Here is a 24,052-nt window from a genome sequence, read left to right as displayed (position 1 = left end):
GGGGGGGGGGGACTCTGGAGGGTCCCAGGGTGGAAGACATCGCTGTTTGTCAGACTCACACCCTTAGTTCCAGGGAAGAGGTGTCATTCATGTCGCCTTGCATGTACTGAGCCATCAGAGAGTGTCCTACGCCAACAGAAAGGTGTTCCACTCCCTGAATATCCAGCTCGAATGCGACCACTACTTGAAGATCATGCATGTGTGTGCACACTTCCCAGGGAGTGTGCACAACAGCTACATCCTGGGGCAGTCGGAAATCCCTGGCCTCTTCGAGCACCAGCCCAGGATGGCCGGTTGGCTCTTGGGTGATGAGGGTATCAGCTTAGGACCTGGCTGATGGCGCCAGGACGGAGGCCCGTTACAACGAGGCCCATGCAGCCTCCCTGGCTGTCATTGAGCGGTGCATTGGTGTGCTCAAGATTCCTCAACCATTCCGGTGGTGCCCTGCAGAACACCCCCCAGAGGGCCACCCGTTTTGTAGTGGTCTGTTATGTCCTCCACAACCTGGCTCAGCAGTGGGATGGCATGCTGGAGGTGGAGGAGGAGGAACATGTGGCCACCTCCGAGGAGGTGCTGGATAAGGAGGGGCTGGAGGATGATCCCTGGGAGAAACCGGAGGACCAGCCGGAGGCTAGAGGACAGGCAGCAGCGGTGAGGGTCTGGCAAGCCCGGAGGGCCAGGGAGGCCCTCATGATCTCCCGCTTCAGATAGAACGTGGCCTAGTCCGTCATCGCAACACCTCCCACTCCCTCTCCCCAATCCCCCTATGCTGTCCCACCTTCACCTTTCTCCCCTCCTCTCCCCTCCCCTTTTTCCACCCTCCCAGTGTTACATCAATCCAGTGTGATGGGACTGTGTCGGCACTGTCAACGGGTTACTGTCGAGGGGGTGGGAGGGGGGGATGATAACCTGCAGAGAACTGAGCGCAGGAGCTGCTTATTTTATGGCATACAATCTGTACCATAGTCTGACCCCCGTCCATCTGCTGAGTACTCACTCACATCCATCACCTGCACGGGGTGTACTGTATTGTTTTTTAAAAATGTATTTTATTACAAACGTGTCAAAACAGGTTACAGCGAACAAAGACCCCAGGAAACATGCTCCTCCACAATCAACTATACAGTCTGTACAGATTATTCCTCTTTTGCACCCTCCCCCGCGACGAACAGCTTTTCAAACACGGTCACAAACATCCCCACCTTTCCTCAAACCCCCCGAAGAGCCCCTTAACTCATACTTTATCTTCTCTAACCATAGGAAGTTGTACAGGTCACCCAACCAAGCCGCTACCTCCGGTGGCAATGCCGACCTCCACTCCAGCAAAATTTGCCGCCATGCAATCAGAGAGGCAAAGGCCAAGACATCGGCCTTCCTCCTCTCCATGAGCTCCGGCTTCTCTGAGACCCCAAAGATCACCACCAAAGGGTCCGGGTCCACCTCCTCCTCCTCCACTATTCTGGCGAAGACTGTGAACACTCGCCCAGAATCTTCCCAATTTTTCACAACCCCAAAACATGTGCGCGTGATTTGCCGGCCCCCACTCACACCTCTCACACTCATCTGCTACCTCCTGAAATAACCCACTCATTCTCTTTTTTTTAAATTTAGAGGACCCAATTAATTTTTTCCAATTAAGGGGCAATATTGCGTGTTTAATCCACCTACCTTGCACATCTTTAGGTTGTGGGGGTGAAACCCAAGCAAACACGGGGAGAATGTGCAAACCCCACATGGACAGTGACCCAGAGCCGGGATCGAACCTCGGACCTCGGCGGCATGAGACTGCAGTGCTACCACTGCGCCACCATGCTGCCCGAACCCACTCATTCTCGCCCGAGTCAAATACACCCTGTGCACCACCATAAACTGTATCAGGCTCATCCTTACACATGAGGAGGTCCCGTTTACCCTACGCAGTGCCTCACTCCATGCTCCCCAATTGATGCAGTGTACTGTGTTGTGTTCCGTGTTCTTTGTCTCGCAATGAATCGACAGAACTGCTGGTGACTTAGCCAGAACTAGGATTTATTAATGTACATGTGGTAAGGCAATGATCAGATTCAGAGCAAGTTAACATAGAGCTTCTTCAGACTCCCCTGGAACTACCCCTTTGCACAACTGTGCTAATGTACGTCTTACAACCTTCTGAAGATAGCCGAACGTGTCCTGACTCATATCAGGCGCCACCTGCTGTGGGAGGTCACATTGCTGAATACATGTAATATTATCGACAGGCATATCACCACATCCCCCTTCCTTCGGAGATATTGAGGTTTGTTTACAAACATGATTATTATCTTTACTTTATACATTGGTAATATGCATAAACAATATAACAGATTTAACTAGTGTCCATAAACATGATATACCTGGTCAGTGTCCGTTCCTTTCGCACAGCTCATTGTGCCTCCCTCATGGGATACCCTTGTGATCACTTGGGCTGTTGCCAGCCTCTTCGAAGACTGATTTGCATGCCAGTCTCTTGCTTTGTATCCTCTTTACACTGTGCCTTTGAAAGGCATGCCTCTGAGACTGCCAGACGTGTGTCACCAGCCTCTTCTTTGTTTGTCTCTTCCAACGATGGTGTTTATGCTTCGTTGTGTGCTTTTTGTTTCTTCTGTCTCTGGTTTGTCAATCACCATATTAGTTTCTTTTCTTTTGTTTTTGCCAGTGGGATGAGCTGGCTCTCCCATTCTTCTCTTTCTTGTTCTAAGAATTAGTTTGTGAATTATTTTCTTTTTATGTTTGGGTTTGGCAACCCTTTGTTCCGTGCTGGTCTGCACCCTGTGCATGGAAGTATGCGGATGCTCTGGTGGAACCATCACGGGATTATGTGGCCACGCTCAATCCTGCTCCCTCCACTGGATGTTGGAGTGCCTCAATCTCTGGTGCCTTGGTGGAGGTTTGTAGCCACCGCAGTTGGCCATTTCCCTAAATACAAAATGGAGGAATGCAAAGCATACAGGATAAAATGGACAATGTTTGCAGCCCCAGCAGGCTGCACCTAGCAGGTGTGGATTCTGTCTGCTAAGAAAGCAGACAGCACCGAAACGAACGTTCCGCATACTAATGAGGCAATCACCGGGATAATTAGCATGTTAATGGAACAATTCCAGATACAATGGACACAAATGGGGAAGCAACTGCAACATTGTGAAGAATACCAGACACTCAGGTACCAACAGGGTTCGAAAACAAAGAGCCTGAGAGCCCGCCCATTAGCTAAGGAACAGCCTCAGTATTGGGGGGATTCAAACATATCGATTGGGAAGAGACCCAATCGATTCCAAGCAGGTAAGGGAGTCCGCCCAAAGGGGTGCGGATTCCTGGGACCTATAAAAGACAGGTCCCACACATGGTTCAGTCTTCTCGTCCAGCCCTCCTCTCTCTTTGACCAGCACTTCTCCGTGGACCAGCACCTCGACCAGCTTTTGCCAAGAAGACCCTGAAGGAGAGAGAGAGAGGTTCGGACAGCAGCCGCCAGCAAGTAAGTGTCTCACAACGATCGCTACCAGAGATAGACACTCCTGACCCCTTTTAACTTATACCAACCTGAAGTCTGCAGACCAGAGCAGAGCAAGAGGCCTTGTTCCCTGACCCGGCAGTTCCTTCGAGATAAGTATTAGTTTATTTAGTGGTAGGAATAGCTTAATCCTTTTAGCGTGTGCATGGGTAGTTATTATAATTGTATTATAATAAACTCAGTTGTTTGAACTTACTAATTGGTGTATGGTTTTATTGCTTTGAACTTCACCTTGAACTTGTGGCAGTATCTTAACAACACCTGGCGACTCCAGAGCTAAGTAAAGAAACAGAGCCAAATTGAGTGTTAAGCACACTCACCCAGAATGACCAACAGGTTACATCTACGACAACAGGTGCTGCCCCTTCTTGGCTCGCTGGAGCAATGCTCAATGGCCCCTCAACTCTGGAAATGACGATGCAGATACTCTCTGGCTGTGACGATCCAGGCGTTGGGTCACCCTGGTTTTGCACGAGTATATGTGTGTGATCCGTCGAGCTACATAGTGAGATAGCTATCAGCTCCTCCCACTCATCTTCCGATGGAGTGACTTTGAGCAGCAGGATTACTGGAATCATTTCAGAGGCCTGAGACGATTCACCAAGTGGCTTTGGAGCAAACTGCCATGGGCTGAAGAGAGATTCCTCTAAATGTTGACAGAAAAATACTGGCCAAAATCCTCACCAAAAGGCTGGAGGACAGCGTGCCGGATGTGGTTGCAGAGGACCAGACAGGCTTTGTCAAAGGTAGACAGCTAACTTCGATCATCAGGCGCCTGCTGAATGTGATCATGACTCCATCCGGGGAGAGAACACCTGAGGTGAACGTCTCTCTGGACGCAGAAAAGGCCTTTCACAGAGTCGAATGGAAGTACCTCATAGGGGTACTGGAGCGGTTTGGGCTCGGAACAAGGTTTGCCGCCTGGGTTAAACTCCTGTATGATGCCTCCACAGCTAGCGTACGGACAAACACCAGCAACTCTAAGTATTTCCAGTTGCACAGGGGCATGAGGCAGGGATGCCTATTATCCCCGCTGCTTTTAGCCTTAGCGATAGAGCCACTAGCGATCGTGCTCAGAGCGGCAAAGAATTGGAAGGGGATCCGAAGAGGAGGCAAAGAGCACAGAGTCTCACTCAATGCGTGTGACCTGCACCTCTATATCTCAAACATGTGGAGGAGCATGGAAGTAATCATGGCGCTCTTGAAAGAGTTTGGAGTCTTCTCGGGCTACAAACTTAACTTGAGCAAAAGCGAGCCCGCACTTTAAAACCACGATAGTGGTGGACAAGTAAACAACTAACTGAAAAAAGTCGGCTGTGCAAATATTGCCCCAACCTCAATGATGGGGGAGCCCAGCACCTCAGTGCAAAACAACAAGGCTGAAGCATTTGCAAGAACCTTCAGCTGGGCGGATGATCCACCGTGGCCTCCTCCTGAGGTCTCCAGCATCACAGATGCCATTCCTCAGCCAATTATATTCTCTACATGTGATATGGCTGGGGGCACTGGATGCTATAAAGGCTATGGGTCCTGATATCTTCGAGCAATAGTACTGAAGACCTGTGCTCCAGAACTAACCACACCCTTAGCCAAGCTGTTCCAGTACAGATACAACACTGGCATCTACCTGGCAATGTGGACAACTACTCAGGTAGGTCCTATCCACAAAACGCAGGACAAATCAAACCTGGCCAATTAATAGTAATGATAATCTTTCTTAGTGCCTTACATTAACACTGCAATGAAGTTACTGTGAAAATCCCCTAGTTACCACACTACATCGCCTGTTAGGGGACACAGAGGGAGAATTCGGAATGTCCAATTCAAACATGTCTTCCGGGAAAATGGAGCACTCGGTGGAAACCCACACAGACACGGGGAGAATGTGCAGACTCCGCAGACAGTGACCAAAGCCAGGAATCAAACCCTGATCCCTCAGTCTATTCGCAATCATTCGCAAAGTGATGGAAGAGATCGTCAACAATGCTATCAAGTGCTATTTACTCAGCGATAATCTGCTCACTGACATTCATGTTTGGGTTTTGCCAGATCCACTCAGCTCCTGACATCATTCCAGCCCTAGTCTAAACATGGACAAAAGAGTTGAACTCCAGAGGTAACATTTAGGCAGCATTTGACTGAGTGTGGTATCAAGGAGCTGTAGCAAAACCAGAGTCAATGGGAATCAGGGAGAAAATTCTTCAATAATTGGAGTCACACCTACACAAAGGATAGTTGTGGTTGTTCGAGGTCAATCATCTCAGTTGCAGGACACCACTGCACAAGTTCCTCAGGGTTGTGTCCTAGGTCAACCATCTTCAGCTCCTTCATCAATGACCTTCCTTTCATCATAAGGTCAGAAGTGTAAATGTTTGCTGATTATTGCACAGTGTTCAGCATCATTTGTGATTCCTCAGATACTGAAGCAGTCTGCGTCCATATCCAGCAAGACCATAAGTGGCAAGTAACATTTGGGCCATATAAGTGCCAGGCAATGAACATCTTTAACAAGGGATAAACTAACCATCTCTCCTTGCCATTAAATGGCATTGCCATCACAGAATCCTCTACTATCAATCTCCTGGGGATTACCATTAACCGCAAACTGAACTAAATGAGCCATTTAAATACTGTGGCAACAAGAGCTGGTCTGGGAATTCTGCAGAGTAACTCACCTCCTGACTCCCCAAAGCCTGTCCACCATTTACAAGGCACAATTCAGGAGTGAGATGGAATACTCTCCTCTTGCCTGGATGAGTGCAGCTCCAACAACATTCAAGAAGCTCAATAAAATCCAGGACAAAGCAACCTGCTTGATTAGCACCTCATCCACCACCTTCAACATCCATTCCCTCCACCACAGACACACAGGGGCTGGTTTAGCTCACTGGGCTAAATAGCTGGCTTTTAAAGCAGACCAAGCAGGCCAGCAGCATGGTTCGATTCCCGTACCAGCCTCCACGGACAGGCGCCGGAATGTGGGGACTTTTCACAGTAACTTCATTGAAGCCTACTCGTGACAATAAGCGATTTTCATTTTCATTCAGTGGCAGCAGTGTGTACCATCTGTAAGATGCATTGCCGCAACTCACCAAGGTATCTTTGACAGCATCGTTTAAACTAACAACCTCAACTACCTAAAAGGGCAAGGTTACCACATGCAGTTCCCCTCTAAGCCACACACCAACGCCACATTAAAACTATGGCCGGAATGCAACGGTTGTTTTCCCACTGGCAGCGCATCCCTGCCAGTGGGTTTCCCGGTAGCGTGGAATGGTTACAATGGGAAAGCCCATTGACAAGTAGCGGTAGTAGAGAATTCAGCCATCAGAGAATGGTGTGCCACCGAGAAATGCGTGGCTAGTGGACCGGAGAATCCCGCCCTATATTTCTGTTCCTTACTGTCGCTGGTTAATAGTCCTGGAATTCCCTCCCTAACAGCACATGATCTATACTGCAAAAGTTCAAAAAGACAATTCATGATGACTTTCTCAAGAAAAATTAGAGATTTGCAGTATAAGTCCTGGCCTAGCCAGCGATGCCTATGTCCTGTGCAAAGAATTTTTAAAAAGTCCCTATTCCATTGTTTGAAGGAGTTGTTTCTTTACCACTTCAACACTATTCTCCTGGTCTTTGGTCATCTAGTGCAGAGGACGGCAGAGCATCTCCTCATGGGCCCTGCTCCTGGCCTGGGCATAATAGCCATCTACAGGTTGACATGACAGTATTATAAGTGGTTAATTCTAACTGTGTGATATGCTAATGATATACAATATATGTCATCATAAGAAGTGAAAAAGTGTCTCAAGGTGTTCCTTTCTCTTCTGCAACCTTATTGTTAAGATGTAGTCACTGTTAGAAATGTTCCAAAAAATTTAGCATTTTCCTTACCTCAGCAGACTCTAAATATTAACACAAGTGAAAGAGAAAATATGGAAAAGTCTCCACCTTTACCGGAAATCACCAAGCAGGTCTGAGGTCTCAACCCAGCAACCTCAACTATCTAAAAGGGCAAAGTCACCACATGCAGTTCCCCTCTAAGCCACACACCAACGTCATGTCAAAACTATCGTCGGAATGCAAAGGTTGTGCGATACAATTTTCCCACCGGCAGGGCACCCCTGCCAAATTAAGGCATTTAGATTTATCAGATATCACACTGTATTGGGCCATGCGGCAATGCTGAGCAGCAAGCAGGTCAGTACCTTGTTCCATGCGATGGGGTGGCTGTAGAGATGATATATTGGTTAGGCAACGGAGCGATGCAGGAAATGGATTGGATGATGAAATCACAAAAGCACTCAATGCCTTCTTCAATCTGCAAAAGAATACAATTGTCGAGCGGACTAAATTTTACAAGCGTACCCAAAGTATTGATATATTCATAATGATTCTTAATCTGTAGAAATTCCAGTAATATCACTGCAAGGCAACCCACTGGGATATATTTCACAGGACTTCTCCCGCCCCCTCTCTCAACAATGGTAATCCATAGGGACGGCATAGTGGCACATTGGTTAGCACTGCTGCCTCACGGCGCCGAGGATACGGGTTCGATCCCCTCCCTGGGTCACTGTCCGTGTGGAGTTTGCACATTCTCCCCGTGTCTGCATGGGTCTCATCCCCACAACCCAAAGATGTATGTGGATTGGCCACACTAAATTGCCCCTGAATTGGAAAAGAAGAATTGGGTACTCTAAATTTCTATTAAATAAACAATGGAAATCCAAGGATTGTAACAAAACCTTGCTTTCCTGAAAAAACAAATACTTCTCTTGGGTGGGTAGAGGTTGCTCACTTTCACAGGTCTGTACAAGCACAGCACACTCTTCAGGATATCATATGTCTTCTTCTCTCATACAGCTTCCAATCTTTCCTTAAATACCTTTTCTTTTCAACTTTAAATTGATTGCTCTTAACTTTCTTTGGAAGTTATCGTTTCCAGAATATAACATTTTCCAAGTTGTCTTATGGCCATTACTTTCAGATAAGAATAAACTTAATAACTTAAGACCTTAAGACATAGGAGCAGAATTAACCCGAGTTTGCTCCGCCATTCAATCAGGCTGATATTTTCTCATCCCCATTCTCCTGCCTTCTCCCCATAACCCCTGACCCCCTTATTAATCAAGAACCTATCTATCTCTCCCTCAGACACTCAGTGATTTGGTCTCCACAGCCTTCTGCGGTAAAGATTTCCACAGATTTACCACCCTCTGGCTGAAGAAATTCCTCCTCATCTCAGTTTTAAAGGATCATCCCTTTAGTTTGAGATGGCGTCCTCTGGTTCTAGTTTTTCCTACAACTTGAAATATCCTCTCCACGTCCACTCTATCCTGGCCTCGCAGTATCCTGTAAGTTTCAATAAAATTCTTCCTCATCCTTCTAAACCCCAATGAGTACAGACCCAGAGTCCTCAACCGTTCCTCATACGACAAGTTCTTCATTCCAGGGATCATTCTTATGAATCTCCTCTGGACCCTTTCCAAGGCCAGCACATCCTTTGCTTTATTCATTTATGATCTTTGCCAGTTGTAAATCTTCCTTTATTTTTGAAATTCAACAAGTAAACACAAACAAACCTTCTTTATTTCCGCGTGCAAATTTCCATCCATGTTATTTACTTGTATCCCACCTTAGCTTTACTCATCTCCACTTCAAATGCCTGCTTTTATAGCTAACACTTTTGATGTTTTAAACTTTGCAATCTGATTGGCCTCAGTTTAAATTAGTCACACATACAAACAAATATAGTAGCACAGTAGCACAGTGCGCCCGGCTTGGGTCACTGTCTGTGCGGAGTCTGCACGTTCTCCCCGTGTCTGTGTGGGATTCGTCCGGGTGCTCCGGTTTCCTCCCACAAGTCCCAAAAGACGTGCTGTTAGGTAATTGGAAATTCTGAATTCTCCCTGTGTACCTGAACAGGTGCCGGAATGTGGCAACTAGTTGCTTTCCACAGTAACTTCATTACAGTGTTTATATATATATATATATACCTCATAAATCTGTTTCATAATATCCCACATTAATATTGGAAAAAAATTATATTTCTGTTCAGGAACGATAAGTGTGAAATCTCGTAGCCAGCTATAAAGTTTCTTGGGCATATTGCAGAAGCAGTTGGTGTCAAAATTGATTCACAGAAGACAAATAATCAAGGAGTTTGCAGCTTCTCGCAATGTGACTGAGCTCTCGAAATTCATGACTATGGCAAACCAAGTTGGAAAGTTTTTTACCAACCTAGCAGTTGGCAATTAGTTACTACATCAGCTGTTATGTCAAGACAATTCATGCAGCTGGGAGGAAGTGCAACAAAGGACTTTTGAGAAAATCAAAGTGACATTGATATCACTTGATATTTTTGCTCACTATGAGCCAGAGCTAACCACTATTATTACTGCAGATGCATCTTCTACAGGATTAGTAGCTGTACACTTCCAGATACAGACAGAAAGAAAACACAGACGTTTATTTTTATTTTTTAACAGACAATTATATTGAGGTATTTTTGGCATTGTAAACAGTAACAATATGCATTAGTGTGCAGATACCAATTACAAAAAACATAGTGCAAATAACAGTACCACTCTCGCAGATAGACCCGCCTATTCGTCCCCCCTACTCTACACTATTCTACCCTCCCTCTCTCCCCCTGCTGATGATTAGTTCCCCGCGAAGAAGTCGATGAATGGTTGCCACCTCCGGGCGAACCCCGATAGCGATCCTTGTAAGGCGAACTTGATTTTTTTCCAAGCCGAGAAAGCTTGCCATATCCGACAGCCATACTTCGGTCTTTGGGGGCTTTGAGTCACTCCAGGCCAACAGTATCCGTCGCCGGGCTATCAGGGAAGCAAAGGCCACAATGTCGGCCTCTATCCCCTCCTGTACTCCCGGGTCTTCCGACACCCCAAAAATCGCCACCTCTGGACTCATCGCCACCCTTGTTTTCAGTACCCGGGATATGATGTCCGCAAATCCCTGCCATTATCCCCTGAGTTTTGGACACGCCCAGAACATGTGGACATGGTTCGCTGGTCCTCCCCCACATCTAGCACACTTGTCCTCCAGCCCAAATAATTTGCTCATCTGGGCCACCGTCATGTGGGCCCGGTGAACCACCTTGAACTGAATCAGACCGAGCCTGGCACATGTTGCGGTTCCATTTACCCTCCTCAGAGCGTCTGCCCATACGCCTCCCTCCAGCTCCCCACCAAGCTCCTCCTCCCACTTAAGTTTCAGTTCCTCGGTCCCTGTATCCTCCGCTCCCATAAGCTCCTTATAAATATCTGAGACACTCCCCTCTCCTACCTCACCCCTGGAAATTACCCTGTCCTGGATCCCCCTTGGTGGAAGGCGTGGAAAGGATGGGACCTGTCTACGTACGAAATCCCGCACCATCAAGTACTGAAAGTCATTCCCCCTCGCCAGCCTGAACTTCTCCTCCAGCGCCCTCATGTTCGCGAAGCTCCCTTCCAGGAACAAGTCGCCCATCCTTCCCACCCCTGCCCTCCGCCACGCTCGAAACCCGCCATCCATCTTCCCTGGGACAAATCGGTTGTTGTCACATATTGGGGACCAGACCGACGCCCTCACTTCCCCCGCATGCTTCCTCCATTGGCCCCAAATCCGCCACCACTACAGGGCTGGTGGAGTACCTGGCCGGCAGAAACGGCAGGTGAGACAAGCTTGTGCCCCTGCACGAAGCAGCCTCCACCCGCTCCCAAACCGACCCCGTACCTAACATCCATTTCCTTATATGGCTATGTTAGCCGCCCAGTAGTAGTTGCTGAGGTTCAGCAATGCCAGCCCCCCCCCTCACTACGGTTCCGTTCCAGCATCCCCCTCTTTACCCGTGGGTACCTCCCCGCCCAAACAAATCCCAGGATGATTTTGATTCTTTTAAAGAAGGACTGCGGAATGAAAATAGGGAGACACTGAAAAATAAACAGGAATCTCGGGAGGATCGTCATCTTCACTGTCTGTACTCTCCCCGCTAGTGACAGCGGGAGTGCATCCCACCTCCGAAACCCGCTCCTCATTTGCTCCACCAGCCTGGACAAGTTCAACCTGTTGCTCATTCTGGGTGAATGTGCTTTACACTCTATTTGGCTCTGTTTCATTCCTTAGCTCTAGAGTCGCCAGGTATCGTTAAGATACTGCCACAAGTTTCAAGTTCAAACCAATAACTCAATACACCAGTTAGTAAGTTCAAACAAGACATGTTTATTATAATAGTTATCTACTAATTATGCATATAAAACTACAAGACTAGACTAATCCTACCACTAACAGGCCAATACTTATCTGGAATAAGGGAACTACCGGATCAGGGAACAACGGCCTCTTGCTTTGTCCTGGATCCGCAGGCTTCCAGTCGGTGTGGACTAAAGGGGTCAGGAGTGTCTACTCTCGTAGCGTGCGTTGTATGACACTTACTTGATGGCGGCTGCTGACCAGGCCTCTCTTTCTCAAGGTCTTCTGCTGCAACGGTGGTCAAGGAGAGCGCTGGTTAAGAGGAGCTGGTCAAGAGAGCTGGTCAAGAGAGCGAATCAGTTCTGGGACCTGACTTTTATAGGTCCCAGGGGCTTCGCATCCTTCAGGGCGGACCCTCTATAAACCTGCAATCGATTGGGTCTCTTCCCAATCGATTGATTTGAATTTCCCCAATAACGGGGCTGTCCCTCGATCACCGGCCGATTCCTTATTGGTGCCCTTTGTCTTAGACTCTACTGTCGCCGGAATGTCTGGCCTTCCATAGAATGTTTAACTATTGTGTCCACTGTGCCTGGGAATCACCGTAAATCGCTTCATTAGTATGCGCAGCTTGTTAGTTACAATTCTGTCTGGTTTCTGTGGCAGCTAGAAGACAGGGGATTCTGCAGACTGCTGGTTTCTTTGCCAATGTCCATTTTACCCTGTAATCTTTGTGTTCTTCCGTTTTGTGTGAGAAAGTGGCCAAACCAGGTGGCTACAAACCTATGCATCTTACCCCAGTTGCGCCCACTTGTACCTCTAGATACCTAAAACTTTCCCCAACCAGCCTAAATGGTAGCTCCCTCAACCTATTTTCCTGACCTTTCGCCTGCACCACAAACATCTCGCTTTTTGCCATGTTCAACTTGTAGCCCGAAAACCGGCCAAACTCCCCTAGGATTTCCATAATCCCGTACATCCCTGCCGCTGGATCCGACACGTACAAAAGCAGGTCATCCACTTGGAGCGAGACCTTGTGTTCTATCCCCCCCCCGACCATTCCCTTCCATCCCCTTGCCGCTCTCAGAGCAATTGCCAGCGGTTCTATGGCCACGCAAACAGCAGTGGAGAGACGGGGCATCCCTGTCTTGTCCCGCGGTGTAGTCTAAACTACTCAGATGTCGTCCTGTTCATCCTTACACTAGCCTACGGGGCCTGATATAGCGGTTTAACCCAGTCCACACAGCCCTCTCCAAACCCAAACCGTCCCAGCACCTCCCATAAATAGTCCCACTCCACCCGGTCAAAAGCCTTTTCGGCATCCATTGCCACCACTACCTCCACCTCTCTGCCCTCCGGGGGCATCATAATCACATTGAGTAGCCTTCTTAGATTGGCTACTAGCTGCCTGCCCTTAACAAACCCCGTTTTGTCCTCCACAATCACGTCCAGTATGCAGTCTTCGATTCTGGATGCCAGGATCTTGGCCAGCAGTTTAGCGTCTACATTAATCAGGGAGATTGGCCTATAGGACCCACATACCTCCGGATCCTTATCCCGTTTTAATATCAGCGAGATGGTGGCTTGCGACATCGTCGGGGGTAACACCCCATTGTCCCTCGCCTCGTTAAACACCCTAACCAGCACCGGCCCCAGTATACCCGCAAACTTTTTGTAGAACTCCACTGATACCCGTCCGGCCCCGGGGCTTTACCCGACTGCATGGCCTTCAGGCCCCCGACAGAACAGTTTATTATGCATCACATTCACCGGCAGAGATTGAACAGAGATGTGCAGTGTTATAGAAGGATGCATTAGCTGCTGCATAGGCTTGTGAAATGTTTGCAGATGATATTCTTGGTCTTCACTCCAGGACAGAGGCAGACCACAAACCCTTAGTGACATTCTTAAATTCTAAGGAGTTAGTAAAAATGCCTCTACAAGTACAATAATTCAGACTGAGGATGATGAGGTTTGATGCTAAGATAGAATACGTTATGGGAATTCAGCATACCAGAGCAAATGCTTTGTCCTGTACTCCAGTGACAAGACTTGAACAAGGTGGTACAGGCCATGTCAAAAGACTAAAAGACTTTGCATCAACAAAAAATACAACTCGACTAGCAATAATTCAGTAACTGAATAAAATCAGAGATTCTCAGAAATCTGACTAAGAATGTGGTCAGATCAGAGAATCTGTGTCAAAGGATGACCAGCATACGTATCACACAATCCCATACTCAGTGAACTATGAACAGAGAAGGCAACTCAGTGTAGTTAACAATTAACTCACCTATGACGAGAGATTGCGCATTCCAAGATTTCTGAGACTCAACGTAATGCAAAGATTGCATGAAGATTGCATGGGTACCACAAAATATTGAGCCAGAGCAAGATATTCAATATGGTGGCCAGGTCTTTCAAAGTTGTGAATAGAGATGACATCAAACTGTATTACTTGTGATATACGTCTTCAGGGGACAAGAAAATTGTTGATGTTATCTTCTTCTCCATCAAGACCATGGGAACATTTGGAATGGACATCATTAAACACAGAGGTGTTAATTGTTGTAGACTATTACTCAGGATGGATAGAAATCAAGCAACTGCAGGAGTACAGTGAAGGCATAACTAAATAGGAACAATGACATCCAACTTATACTTATGAGCCATCATTCAACCCCACTCCAAAATGTTTCATCACTATATGAACACCAATTGGGAAGACTGAGAAATCAAATACCCATCTCCCACACACAATATTGCTGTGTGCATAAGCTGATACAAGGGAAGTATGAGGATGGGTATCATTCCAGCAGATGTGGAAATATTGGCCTAGTGGTTAGCACAACCGCCTCACGGCGCTGAGGTCCCAGGTTCGATCCCGGCTCTGGGTCACTGTCCGTGTGGAGTTTGCACATTCTCCCCGTGTCTGCGTGGGTTTCGCCCCCACAACCCAAAAATGTGCAGAGTAGGTGGATTGGCCATGCTAAATTGCCCCTTAATTGGAAAAAATAATTGGGTAATCTAAATTTATAAAAAAAAAGATGTGGAAATATTACAGTCATCACAGGGCATGCAACCTATAACATCTCCAACCAGGAGAGGCGGTTTGGATCTGAGCCATGTTTGCTATGAACAAGTGTTTGAAGGGTGGCATGGCGGCGTAGTGGTTAGCACTGCTGCCTCACGATCCCGGCCCCGGGTCACTGTCTGTGTCGAGTTTGCACATTCACCCCATGTCTGCGTGGGTTTCACCCCCACAACCCAAAGATGTGCAGGGTAGGTGGATTGGCTACACTAAATTGCGCAATGATTGGAAAAAAATAATTGGGTACTCTAAATTTTTTTTTAAATGTTTGAACAGACACCACATCCTTGGTCCTACCTCATTCAAACCGAAAATTGTATGGTGAGATTGAACAGACATGCAGTAGTTGCCAGATATAAAGAACCTTCTTCACAGTTGAAGCAATCATCTAGCCAACTGAACAGATCAGAGGTGCTGCAATCGTCAGCAGATCCAGATGACAAACAGATGGAAAAACCTGAGTCTTCTATAAATTCTCGTTCTTCCCAGCAGAATCAGGGATCACTTGCAGGACTCAAATCCCCAATCTCCTCCAAAGGAAGTCCTCCAAAGGAGGTCCCCCAGAGGACCTATTTGGGTAAAACAGTGAAATCCCCACAGCAGCTGTCTCAAAACGTAAGTCAGACTTGGGGAATATTTAGTGCAATTGGAGAATCACAGATTTGGGAGGGGGCAAGGGAGATGTAGAACAAGTGGTTAATTTTGCGGACTTCCGCTGAAGACGTTGGGCTAGGCAGTCGCACTTCAGCTGGCTTTCCTCCCCTGGAACCATAAAATGATCACTTTTTAACAAAATTCGGCAAAAATCCCACCAATTTGTTCCCCAAATGCTAAGAAGACGGGACGAAAGAAGGAGAAAGAAAATGATGGGAAAAAGCCAGTCCAGGTGCCGCATGGAGACCAGAAGTGGAAGGGGTCTGGAGCAGAGGCAATCGGACAAACGGACCAGCGCACAAGGCAGCTAAGCACAAGTCTCGCCAGAGCAAAATACAACAACAGCTAAGAACAAAACCCTCTGTCACCTGGAGGGAACTGGAAGGCATTCCTCTCAGAGGCACTGAGAGAGCACTGTCAAGAAATTAAAATGGACATACAGGCCGCGATGAAAGATATGGTGACTGAAACCCTGGGGCAAATACAGATTGCTCTGAGCAGGGCCGAAAAGAAACTGGAGGCCCAAGAAGCCATCATCAAGAACCTTGAAAGAGCTGCAACCAATCAAACTGATTGGATCGTGGCACTGTAAAAGGAGGTCGCAAGACAAGGAGCTGATGGAGTGGGAGGGGGCTCGTATCAGGGAGGTGAAGCGGAAGTGGGAAGAGGAGCTGGGAAGAGAGCTGGAAATGGAAAAGTGGTAAAAAGCCTTGAAGAGAGTCAATTCATCCTCATCCTGTGCCAGACTTAGCCTTATCCAGTTCAAAGTGGTCCACAGGGCCCACATGATGGAATCCCAGATCAGCAGGTTCTTTGACGAGGTGGAGGACAGATATGGGGGGTGTGGGGGTAGCTGGCTGACCATATAGCTCACTAGTTATATGGTTTAGCTCACTAGGCTAAATCGCTAGCTTTTAAAGCAGACCAAGCAGGCCAGCAGCACGGTTCGATTCCCATACCAGCCTCCCCGGAAAGGCGCTGGAATGTGGCGACTAGGGGCTTTTCACAGTAACTTCATTGAAGCCTACTCGTGACAATAAAGCGATTTTCATTTTCATTTTTTCATATACATATGTTCTGGGCATGTCCAAAGTTGAGGGGATTCTGGCAGGAATTTGCGGACGTTATGCCAGAAGTCCTGGAAGGGAGTGGTAACCCCGAGTCCAGAACTGGCAATATTTGGGGTATCGGATGATCCGGGAGCCAAGGGGGAGGGGGAGGGGAGGGAGGCAATATCCTGGCCTTCTCCTCCCTGGTGGCCCGGAGACGGATTTTGCTAGGGTGGAGGGACTCGGAGCCCCCAAATTCAGATGTGTGGGTCAGCGATATGGCAGGGTTTCTCAGCCTGGAAAAAAATCAAGTTAACATAGAACAGTACAGGAAGAACAGGCCCTTCGGCCCTCGATGTTGTGCCGAGCATTGTCCGAAACCAAGATCAAGCTATCCCACTCCCTGTCATTCTGGTGTACTCCATGTGCCTATCCAATAACCGCTTGAAAGTTCCTAAAGTGTCCGACTCCACTATCAAAGCAGGCATTTGTGGGCCTCACGGTAGCATGGTGGTTAGCATAAATGCTTCACAGCTCCAGGGTCCCAGGTTCGATTCCCGGCTGGGTCATTGTCTGTGCGGAGTCTGCACGTCCTCCCCGTGTGTGCGTGGGTTTCCTCCGGGTGCTCCGGTTTCCTCCCACAGTCCAAAGATGTGCGGGTTAGGTGGATTGGCCATGCTAAATTGCCCGTAGTGTAAGGTTAATGGGGGGATTGTTGGGTTACGGGTATACGGGTGACGTGGGTTTAAGTGGGGTGATCATTGTTCGGCACAACATCGAGGGCCGAAGGGCCTGTTCTGTGCTGTACTGTTCTATGTTCAGTCCATTCCACACCCTAACTACTCTCTGAGTAAAGAACCTACCTCGGACATCCCTCCTATATCTCCCACCCTGAATCTTATAGTTATGCCCCCTTGTAACAGCTACATCCACCCGAGGAAATAGTCTCTGAACGTCCACTCTATCTATCCCCCTCATCATCTTATAAACCTCCATTAAGTCGCCTCTCATCCTCCTCCGCTCCAAAGAGAAAAGCCCTAGCTCCCTCACCCTTTCCTCATAAGACCTATCCTGCAAACCAGGCAGCATCCTGGTAAATCTCCTTTGCACCCTTTCCAATGCTTCCACATCCTTCCTATAATGAGGTGACCAGAACTGCACACAATACTCCAAATGTGGTCTCACCAGGGTCATATATAGTTGGAGCATAACCCCGCGGCTCTTAAACTCAAGCCCCCGTTAATAAATGCTAACACACTATAAGCCTTCTTCATGGCTCTATCCACTTGAGTGGCAACCTTCAGAGATCTGTGGACATGAACCCCAAGATCTCTCTGTTCCTCCACATTCCTCAGAACCCTGCCGTTGACCCTGTAATCCGCATTCAAATTTTTTCTACCAAAATGAATCACCTCGCACTTATCAGGGTTAAACTCCATCTGCCATGCAGCCTACAACAGCCCTCCACCTCATCAACCACATCAGCATATTTACTGACCCACCCTTCAGCCCCCTCCTCAAAGTCATTGATAAAAATTACAAATAGCAGAGGACCCAGCACTGATTCCTGTGGTACACCGCTGGTAACTGGTCTCCAGTCTGAAAATTTTCCATCCACCACCACCCTCTCTCTTCTATGTGATAGCCAGTTACTTATCCAATTGGCCAAATTTCCCTCTATCCCACACCTCCTTACTTTCTTCCTGAGCCGATCATGGGGAACCTTATTAAACGGATTACTAAAATCGATGTATACAACATCAACTGCTCTACCTTCATCTACACACTTAGTTACCTCCTCAAAGAATTCAATCAAATTTGTGAGGCTATGTTGTGAGTCCGTGTTGACTATCCCGGATTAAGCTGCACCTTTCCAAATAAATCCTAACCTTCAGTACCTTTTCCATTAACTTCCTGACCACCGAAGTAAGATTAACTGGCCTATAATTAACAGGGTCATTCCTATTCCCTTTCTTGAACAGAGGAACAACATTCGCCACTCTCCAGTCCTCTGGCACTATCCTATCCCCGTGGACAGTGAGGACCCAAAGATCAAAGCCAAAGGCTCTGCAATCTCATCCCTTGCCTCCCAATTAATCCTTCGATATATCCATCTGGCCCAGGGGACTTGTCGACCCTCAGGTTTTTCAAAATTGCTAATACATCCTTCTTCAGAACATCTACCTCCTCCAACCTACCCGCCTGTATCACACTCTCATCCTCAAAACATGGCCCCTCTCCTTGGTAAACACTGAAGAAAAGTATTCATTCAATGCCTCTCCTATTTGTTCTGACTCCATGCACAAGTTCCCACTACTGTCCTTGACTGGCCCTACCCTCACCCTGGTCATTCTTTTATTTCTCACATAAGAGTAAAAAGCCTTGGGGTTTTCCTTGATCCGACCCGCCAAGGTATTCTCATGCCCCCTCCTATCTCTCCTAAGTCCTTTTTTTAGCTCATTCCTTGCTACCTTGTAACCCTCAAGCAACCCAACTGAACCTTGTGAGAATGAAATGAAATGAAAATCACTTGTCACAAGTAGGCTTCAAATGAAGTTACTGTGAAAAGCCCCTAGTCGCCACATTCCGTCGCCTGCTCGGGGAGGTTTTCTCATCCTTACATACTCTTCCTTTTTCCTCTTGACAAGACATTCAACCTCTTTTGTGAACCATGGTTCCCTCACACGGCTATTTCCTCCCTGCCTGACAGGGACATACCTATTAAGGACACGCGGTATTTGTTCCTTGAACAAGCTCCACTTGTCATTTGTGCCTTTCCCTGACAGTTTCTGTTCCCATCTTATGCTCCCTAATTCTTCTCTAATCGCATCATGATTACCCCTCCCCCAATTATAAACCTTGCCCTGCCGTATGGCCCTATCCCTCCACATTACAATAGTTAAAGAAACCGAATTGTGGTCACTATCTCCAGTGCTCTCCCACAAACAAATCTAACACTTGGCCCGGTTCATTACCCAGTACCAAATCCAATGTGGCCCCCCCCCCACCTCTTGTCGGCGTATCCACATATTGTGTTAGGAAACCCTCCTGCACATACTGTACAAAAACTGCCCCATCCGAACTGTTCACCTTGAGATGATCAATTCAGGGGTTCGCCCAGAAATGGCAACCGTTCATCGACTTCTTAAAAGAAAATTGAACGTCAGCAGTAAGGGGGTGGGAAGGGGGGGGGGGGGGGGGGGGAGAAAACAGGAGCCACGGCAGTGTTAGATAAGGACAGGGAACTCGGTGTATGGGTAATTAGGGAATCGGGCGGTGGTAGTAGGGGACATTGTTTTTTTAGGTTTTTTGTGTGTGTCGGCCCACGCGGTTGTTTAAGAAATGTTAATGTGTTAAACTGTGAAAATTACAAATTCTTCAATAAAATATAGATATTTTTTACATTAGGTAACCAAACCCATCAGGAAAGGGGGCAGCAGCGAAGAAGGGGGGTTGGGGGGGGGGGGGTGGAGTAGGGAGGGAGGGAGAATGGTGAATGAACGAAAAAGGGAAGCCAGAAGAGGAAGAGATAAGGGAACAAAATTGGGGGGGCGGGGGGGGGGGGGGGGGGGGGGGGCGGCAGAGCGCAGGGCAAGACAACGGCGGCAACTACAACAGCGAGAGAAACAAAGGCAAAATGGCAAAGCGAAACGAGCAAGGGCTGACGCCGAGGCAACTGCACTGAATAATATAAATAGCGGGCACCACCAAGGTGCCTCCTCCACCCTAGTTTGATGTTCTGTAATATGAAAATAAAAATATAAGAGGGGGGGCAGGGGAACCTCCTGTCCTGTTACATATTCCCTAGATCTGTTGTTTTGATTTGATGTGTATATATCTGTATTTATACCATGTACAAAGCTGAATTAAAAAACATTTTTTTAAAAAGTGGTTCATTTCAACTGGGTGATAGGCTAATGAGTCTGTATATGTCATCACAGGAGGTGTTGTAATGTCTCATGATCTTGCTTTCTCTTGTACAACCTCATGGTTTAAGATATCGTCACTGTTAACAGATGTTTGAGTATGATCTAACAAAAAAAGAGTCCGTTCTGTGTGGGATCGTTCCCGGCGCTTACAAAGGAACTCCATTTTTTTGGGCCTCAGCATTTTCTTATCTGAGGAGCTCCGCTTGTCAGTGCAGGAAGAGATGGTGGTCCAATCTCTCTCCCCGGATTCCCCAAACTCACCTGCTGGGAGGTCCTTGAGCCCCCCATACCCCACCTGATAAGGGCAGGGCAATTCTGGGTCCAATCTTTGGCTTGGGCAAAATGTGTCTTGGGCACTGGCAGACTGGAACCTGGGCACTGCCATGCCCAGAGATCAATCACCCGGGGACCACCATTCACCTGGATGACCCCCCCAAGTGCTGTTCTGCCTGATCGTCATTTGTGGAGACCAGTATTAAACGGTACCCAGCTGGGGTCTCCTTGGCAAGACTGGTAGATCCCAGATGCCAGTTAGATCCGGTGTCGGCAGAGTTAAGTGAGCAGTTAAGCTCACTTAACTATACAAGCCTGGATCGCAAAGTCTTGCGAGATCCAGGGTATAACGACCGTCGGGAATCCCGCAAGAGGCCTCTTGTGGGATCTATCGGCTGTGGTCCCATTCCCATTCTGGCAGGACGTGGGCAGTAAATTGCACGCGTTGGATTTTCCTGATCTCAGCAGACTCTGTAAATATTCTGTGGTTGGCGCAAAGAGACCAAGGCGATTGTAACAATCTCTGGGGGAACGGGCCTCCCTGGCCCTTGTTTTTCAGTCTGCGTGGCCATGGAGGAGGAGGAGGGCGCAAAATGTCCACCTCTGTGTTTAAGACCTTGTGCGGCCAGTGGGCACCACTGGGGATGGATGGGGCATAGGCTGGCACAGCCATGGTCATCTCCGTTCACTGTCCAACTTCCTTTGCTTCGTCGTTTACTTTTTTTTCAATTAGTTGAGTACCTTTTCAAAAAGGGGCCCTTTTGTTCGGCCTTTTGTGTCTTCTGTTGACCGACATTGTCCCCCACCCGCCACCGCTCCAGGACATCAACCGATTCCCCTCGCGCTCCACCCACTGATTGACAGGCACTGTCTGGTGACGTCATCACAGCCCTGCCTGGTGACGTCATCGCAGTCCCGCCCCGCCAATCGTCATCGACGCGCGTGCGTGGAGCCCACTCCGCTTCGCAATCTGATCCCCCCGGGGTTCTCCGGTCGGGTCGATCAGTTCCGGCTGTAACACAGTCATCACGGGCGCCGTGTCGCGCGCGGAGGCAGTCAGAGATGAGCTGCTGCTTCTCGGGCTGAGGCCTAAGGTAAGGAGTAACCTAGTGAACGATGCTGCACTGCACGTATCAAGCGTCGCTTCAAAAACATGTTTTGATATGTGAGATTGAGGCAGAAGCCGGCGTGGGCTCCCATTCCTGGAAATAAACAGAAGGCTCAAAAGGAGCAGGATGAAAACAAAACACTATACCGCAGAGGAATTAACATGAATGTTATCCAAAATATTTTATACAAAAGCACATCAAATATAGTTGCAAGAAATCAAATAAATAACGCTACTAAACAGAACAAGGATTAGGAATTAAGTATTGAAAAATGATACACATTTTTAAATTAAATGCTGAAGGAAAGCTTGTATTGTAAATTCATATGCAAATTAGATTATTTCGTGGACAGCAACATTGAAAGAACGAAATTACAATGTAGGAAAACATCACAAGTCGCCACAGAAATATTAGCAAACAAAAATTAACAAGGTAAAAGAGTGGGTCATTGGAAGACTGACCAGAAACTTATTTTTAAAAAATAATCTTTATTGTCACAAGTTGGCTTACGTTAACATTGCAATGAAGTTACTGTGAAAATGCCCGAGTCGCCACACTCCAGCGCCTGTTCGGGTACACAGAGGGAGAATTCAGAATGTCCAAATTACCGAATAGCGCGTCTTTCGGGACTGGTGGCAGGAAACCGGAGCACCCAGAAGAAACCCACACACAGACACAGGCAGAACGTGCAGATTCCGCATAGACAGTGACCCAAGCTGGGAATCTAACCTGGGACCCATGTTTCCCCTTGGTGCAAGGGATATGCTTTAAGGAGAGTTTTAAAAGAGAGAGAAAGAAGTTGAGTGCTGAATGGTGGGAATTTCAGAACAGTAAGAAGTCTTACAACATCAGGTTAAAGTCCACCAGGTTTGTTTCAAATCACTAGCTTTCAGAGCACTGCTCCTTCCTCAGGTGAATGAAGAAGTAGGTTCCAGAAACATAGACAAAGTCAAAGATGCAAGATGATACTTTGAATGCGAGCATTTGCAGGTAATTAAGTCTTTACAGATCCAGAGAGAGGGGTAACCCAGGTTAAGGAGGTGCGAATTGTCTCAAGCCAGGACAGTTGGTAGGATCTTGCAAGCCCAGGCCATGGTGGGGGGTGAATGTAATGCAACATGAATCCATGGTCCCGGTTGAGGCCGTACTCGTGTACGGAACTTGGCTGTAAATTTCTGCTTGGCGATTCTGCGTTGTCGCGCGTCCTGAAGGCTGTCTTGAAGAACGCTTACCCGAAGATCAGAGGCTGAATGCCCTTGACTTCTGAAGTGTTCACTGGATGGGAACATTCCTGCCTGGCGATTGTCGTGCGATGTCCGTTCATCCGTTGTCTGGAATTTCAGAGTTTGCCGCCTAGATGACTAAATGTGAAACCATGGGACTTTGAGGGGGGGTGGGTGGGACATGGAGAAATAACAAAAATAAGGAGCTGTAAACGATGGAGTGATTTGGACTCGAGGATCATAAATTTAAATTGGAGACATTGGTGTTCCAATGGAAAATGCAGATCAGGACAATATGGACGATAAATGAATGGGACTTAGCGCAGCCCAGGATACAGGTATAGCTTTGGTTGAGCCATGTTTTTGAAAGACAGAGGATTGAAATAACTCAAATCTGGTTTTAAAAGCATATATGAGGGTACTAAACGTGATAGGCACCAGTAGGGATGGAGATAGTGAGATTTGTGGTGGAAATAACTATCATTCATATAGCACCTGTAACATTGTGAAGTTGCTTTAAATAGATGAAGAGTTCTCAGTTTGGAAGCTGAACTCCAGGTTGTAAAACGTCTGGTTAAGGTTGAGGTGGTGGCTGGGTAAGGTAAGACAATGTTTTCCATCTTGCCAATATTTAACTGGAGGAAATCATGATTGACCATGGACTAGATGTCAGATGAACAGACTGCCGACACCAAGATATTGGTGGTGTAAGAGAGGATCTAGTAAGGTAGAGCTTTCATGTCGAAAGCATACATGTTGAACCTAAAGCTATGTTATGAATTGTGTCACTGATATTTAGAGGGTAAGAAAGGAATAAATCTTTGATAGACCCTGGATGTCATTGTCCGTTCCTCAAAATTGAGGATGATATCTGTCTGATTTCATGAGTCTTCAGATGATAGTGAGCCTAGTTCTAGGTCCACAAGTTCTTACGCAGTGGAGGCATGTTGCATGAAGGAGTGGTATTCGCAACTCCAGCTTGGCTTCCCTCTCCTTCCTTTGCCG

The 24,052-nt window shown here is 47.4% G+C and overlaps 1 protein-coding gene across 3 annotated transcripts in view; it reads left to right on the top strand.

Moving 5' to 3' along the window:
- atp7a (ATPase copper transporting alpha) overlaps positions 1-24,052 on the top strand; it is a 144,011-nt gene that overhangs the window by 6,806 nt on the left and 113,153 nt on the right. For 2 of the 3 annotated variants that reach the window (XM_038774531.1, XM_038774533.1), the window contains exon 1: positions 21,626-21,809. The exons of the other annotated variant lie outside the window; for it this stretch is intronic. The gene's annotated coding sequence lies outside the window, so the exon portion shown is untranslated. Of the gene's footprint in view, positions 1-21,625; positions 21,810-24,052 lie in introns of those variants that run through there. 3 annotated transcript variants of the gene reach the window in all.

Source organism: Scyliorhinus canicula, chromosome 17 (assembly GCF_902713615.1).
Source record: "Scyliorhinus canicula chromosome 17, sScyCan1.1, whole genome shotgun sequence".
NCBI classification, from domain to species: Eukaryota; Metazoa; Chordata; class Chondrichthyes; order Carcharhiniformes; family Scyliorhinidae; genus Scyliorhinus; species Scyliorhinus canicula.
This window is presented reverse-complemented; position numbering and strand designations above follow the sequence as displayed.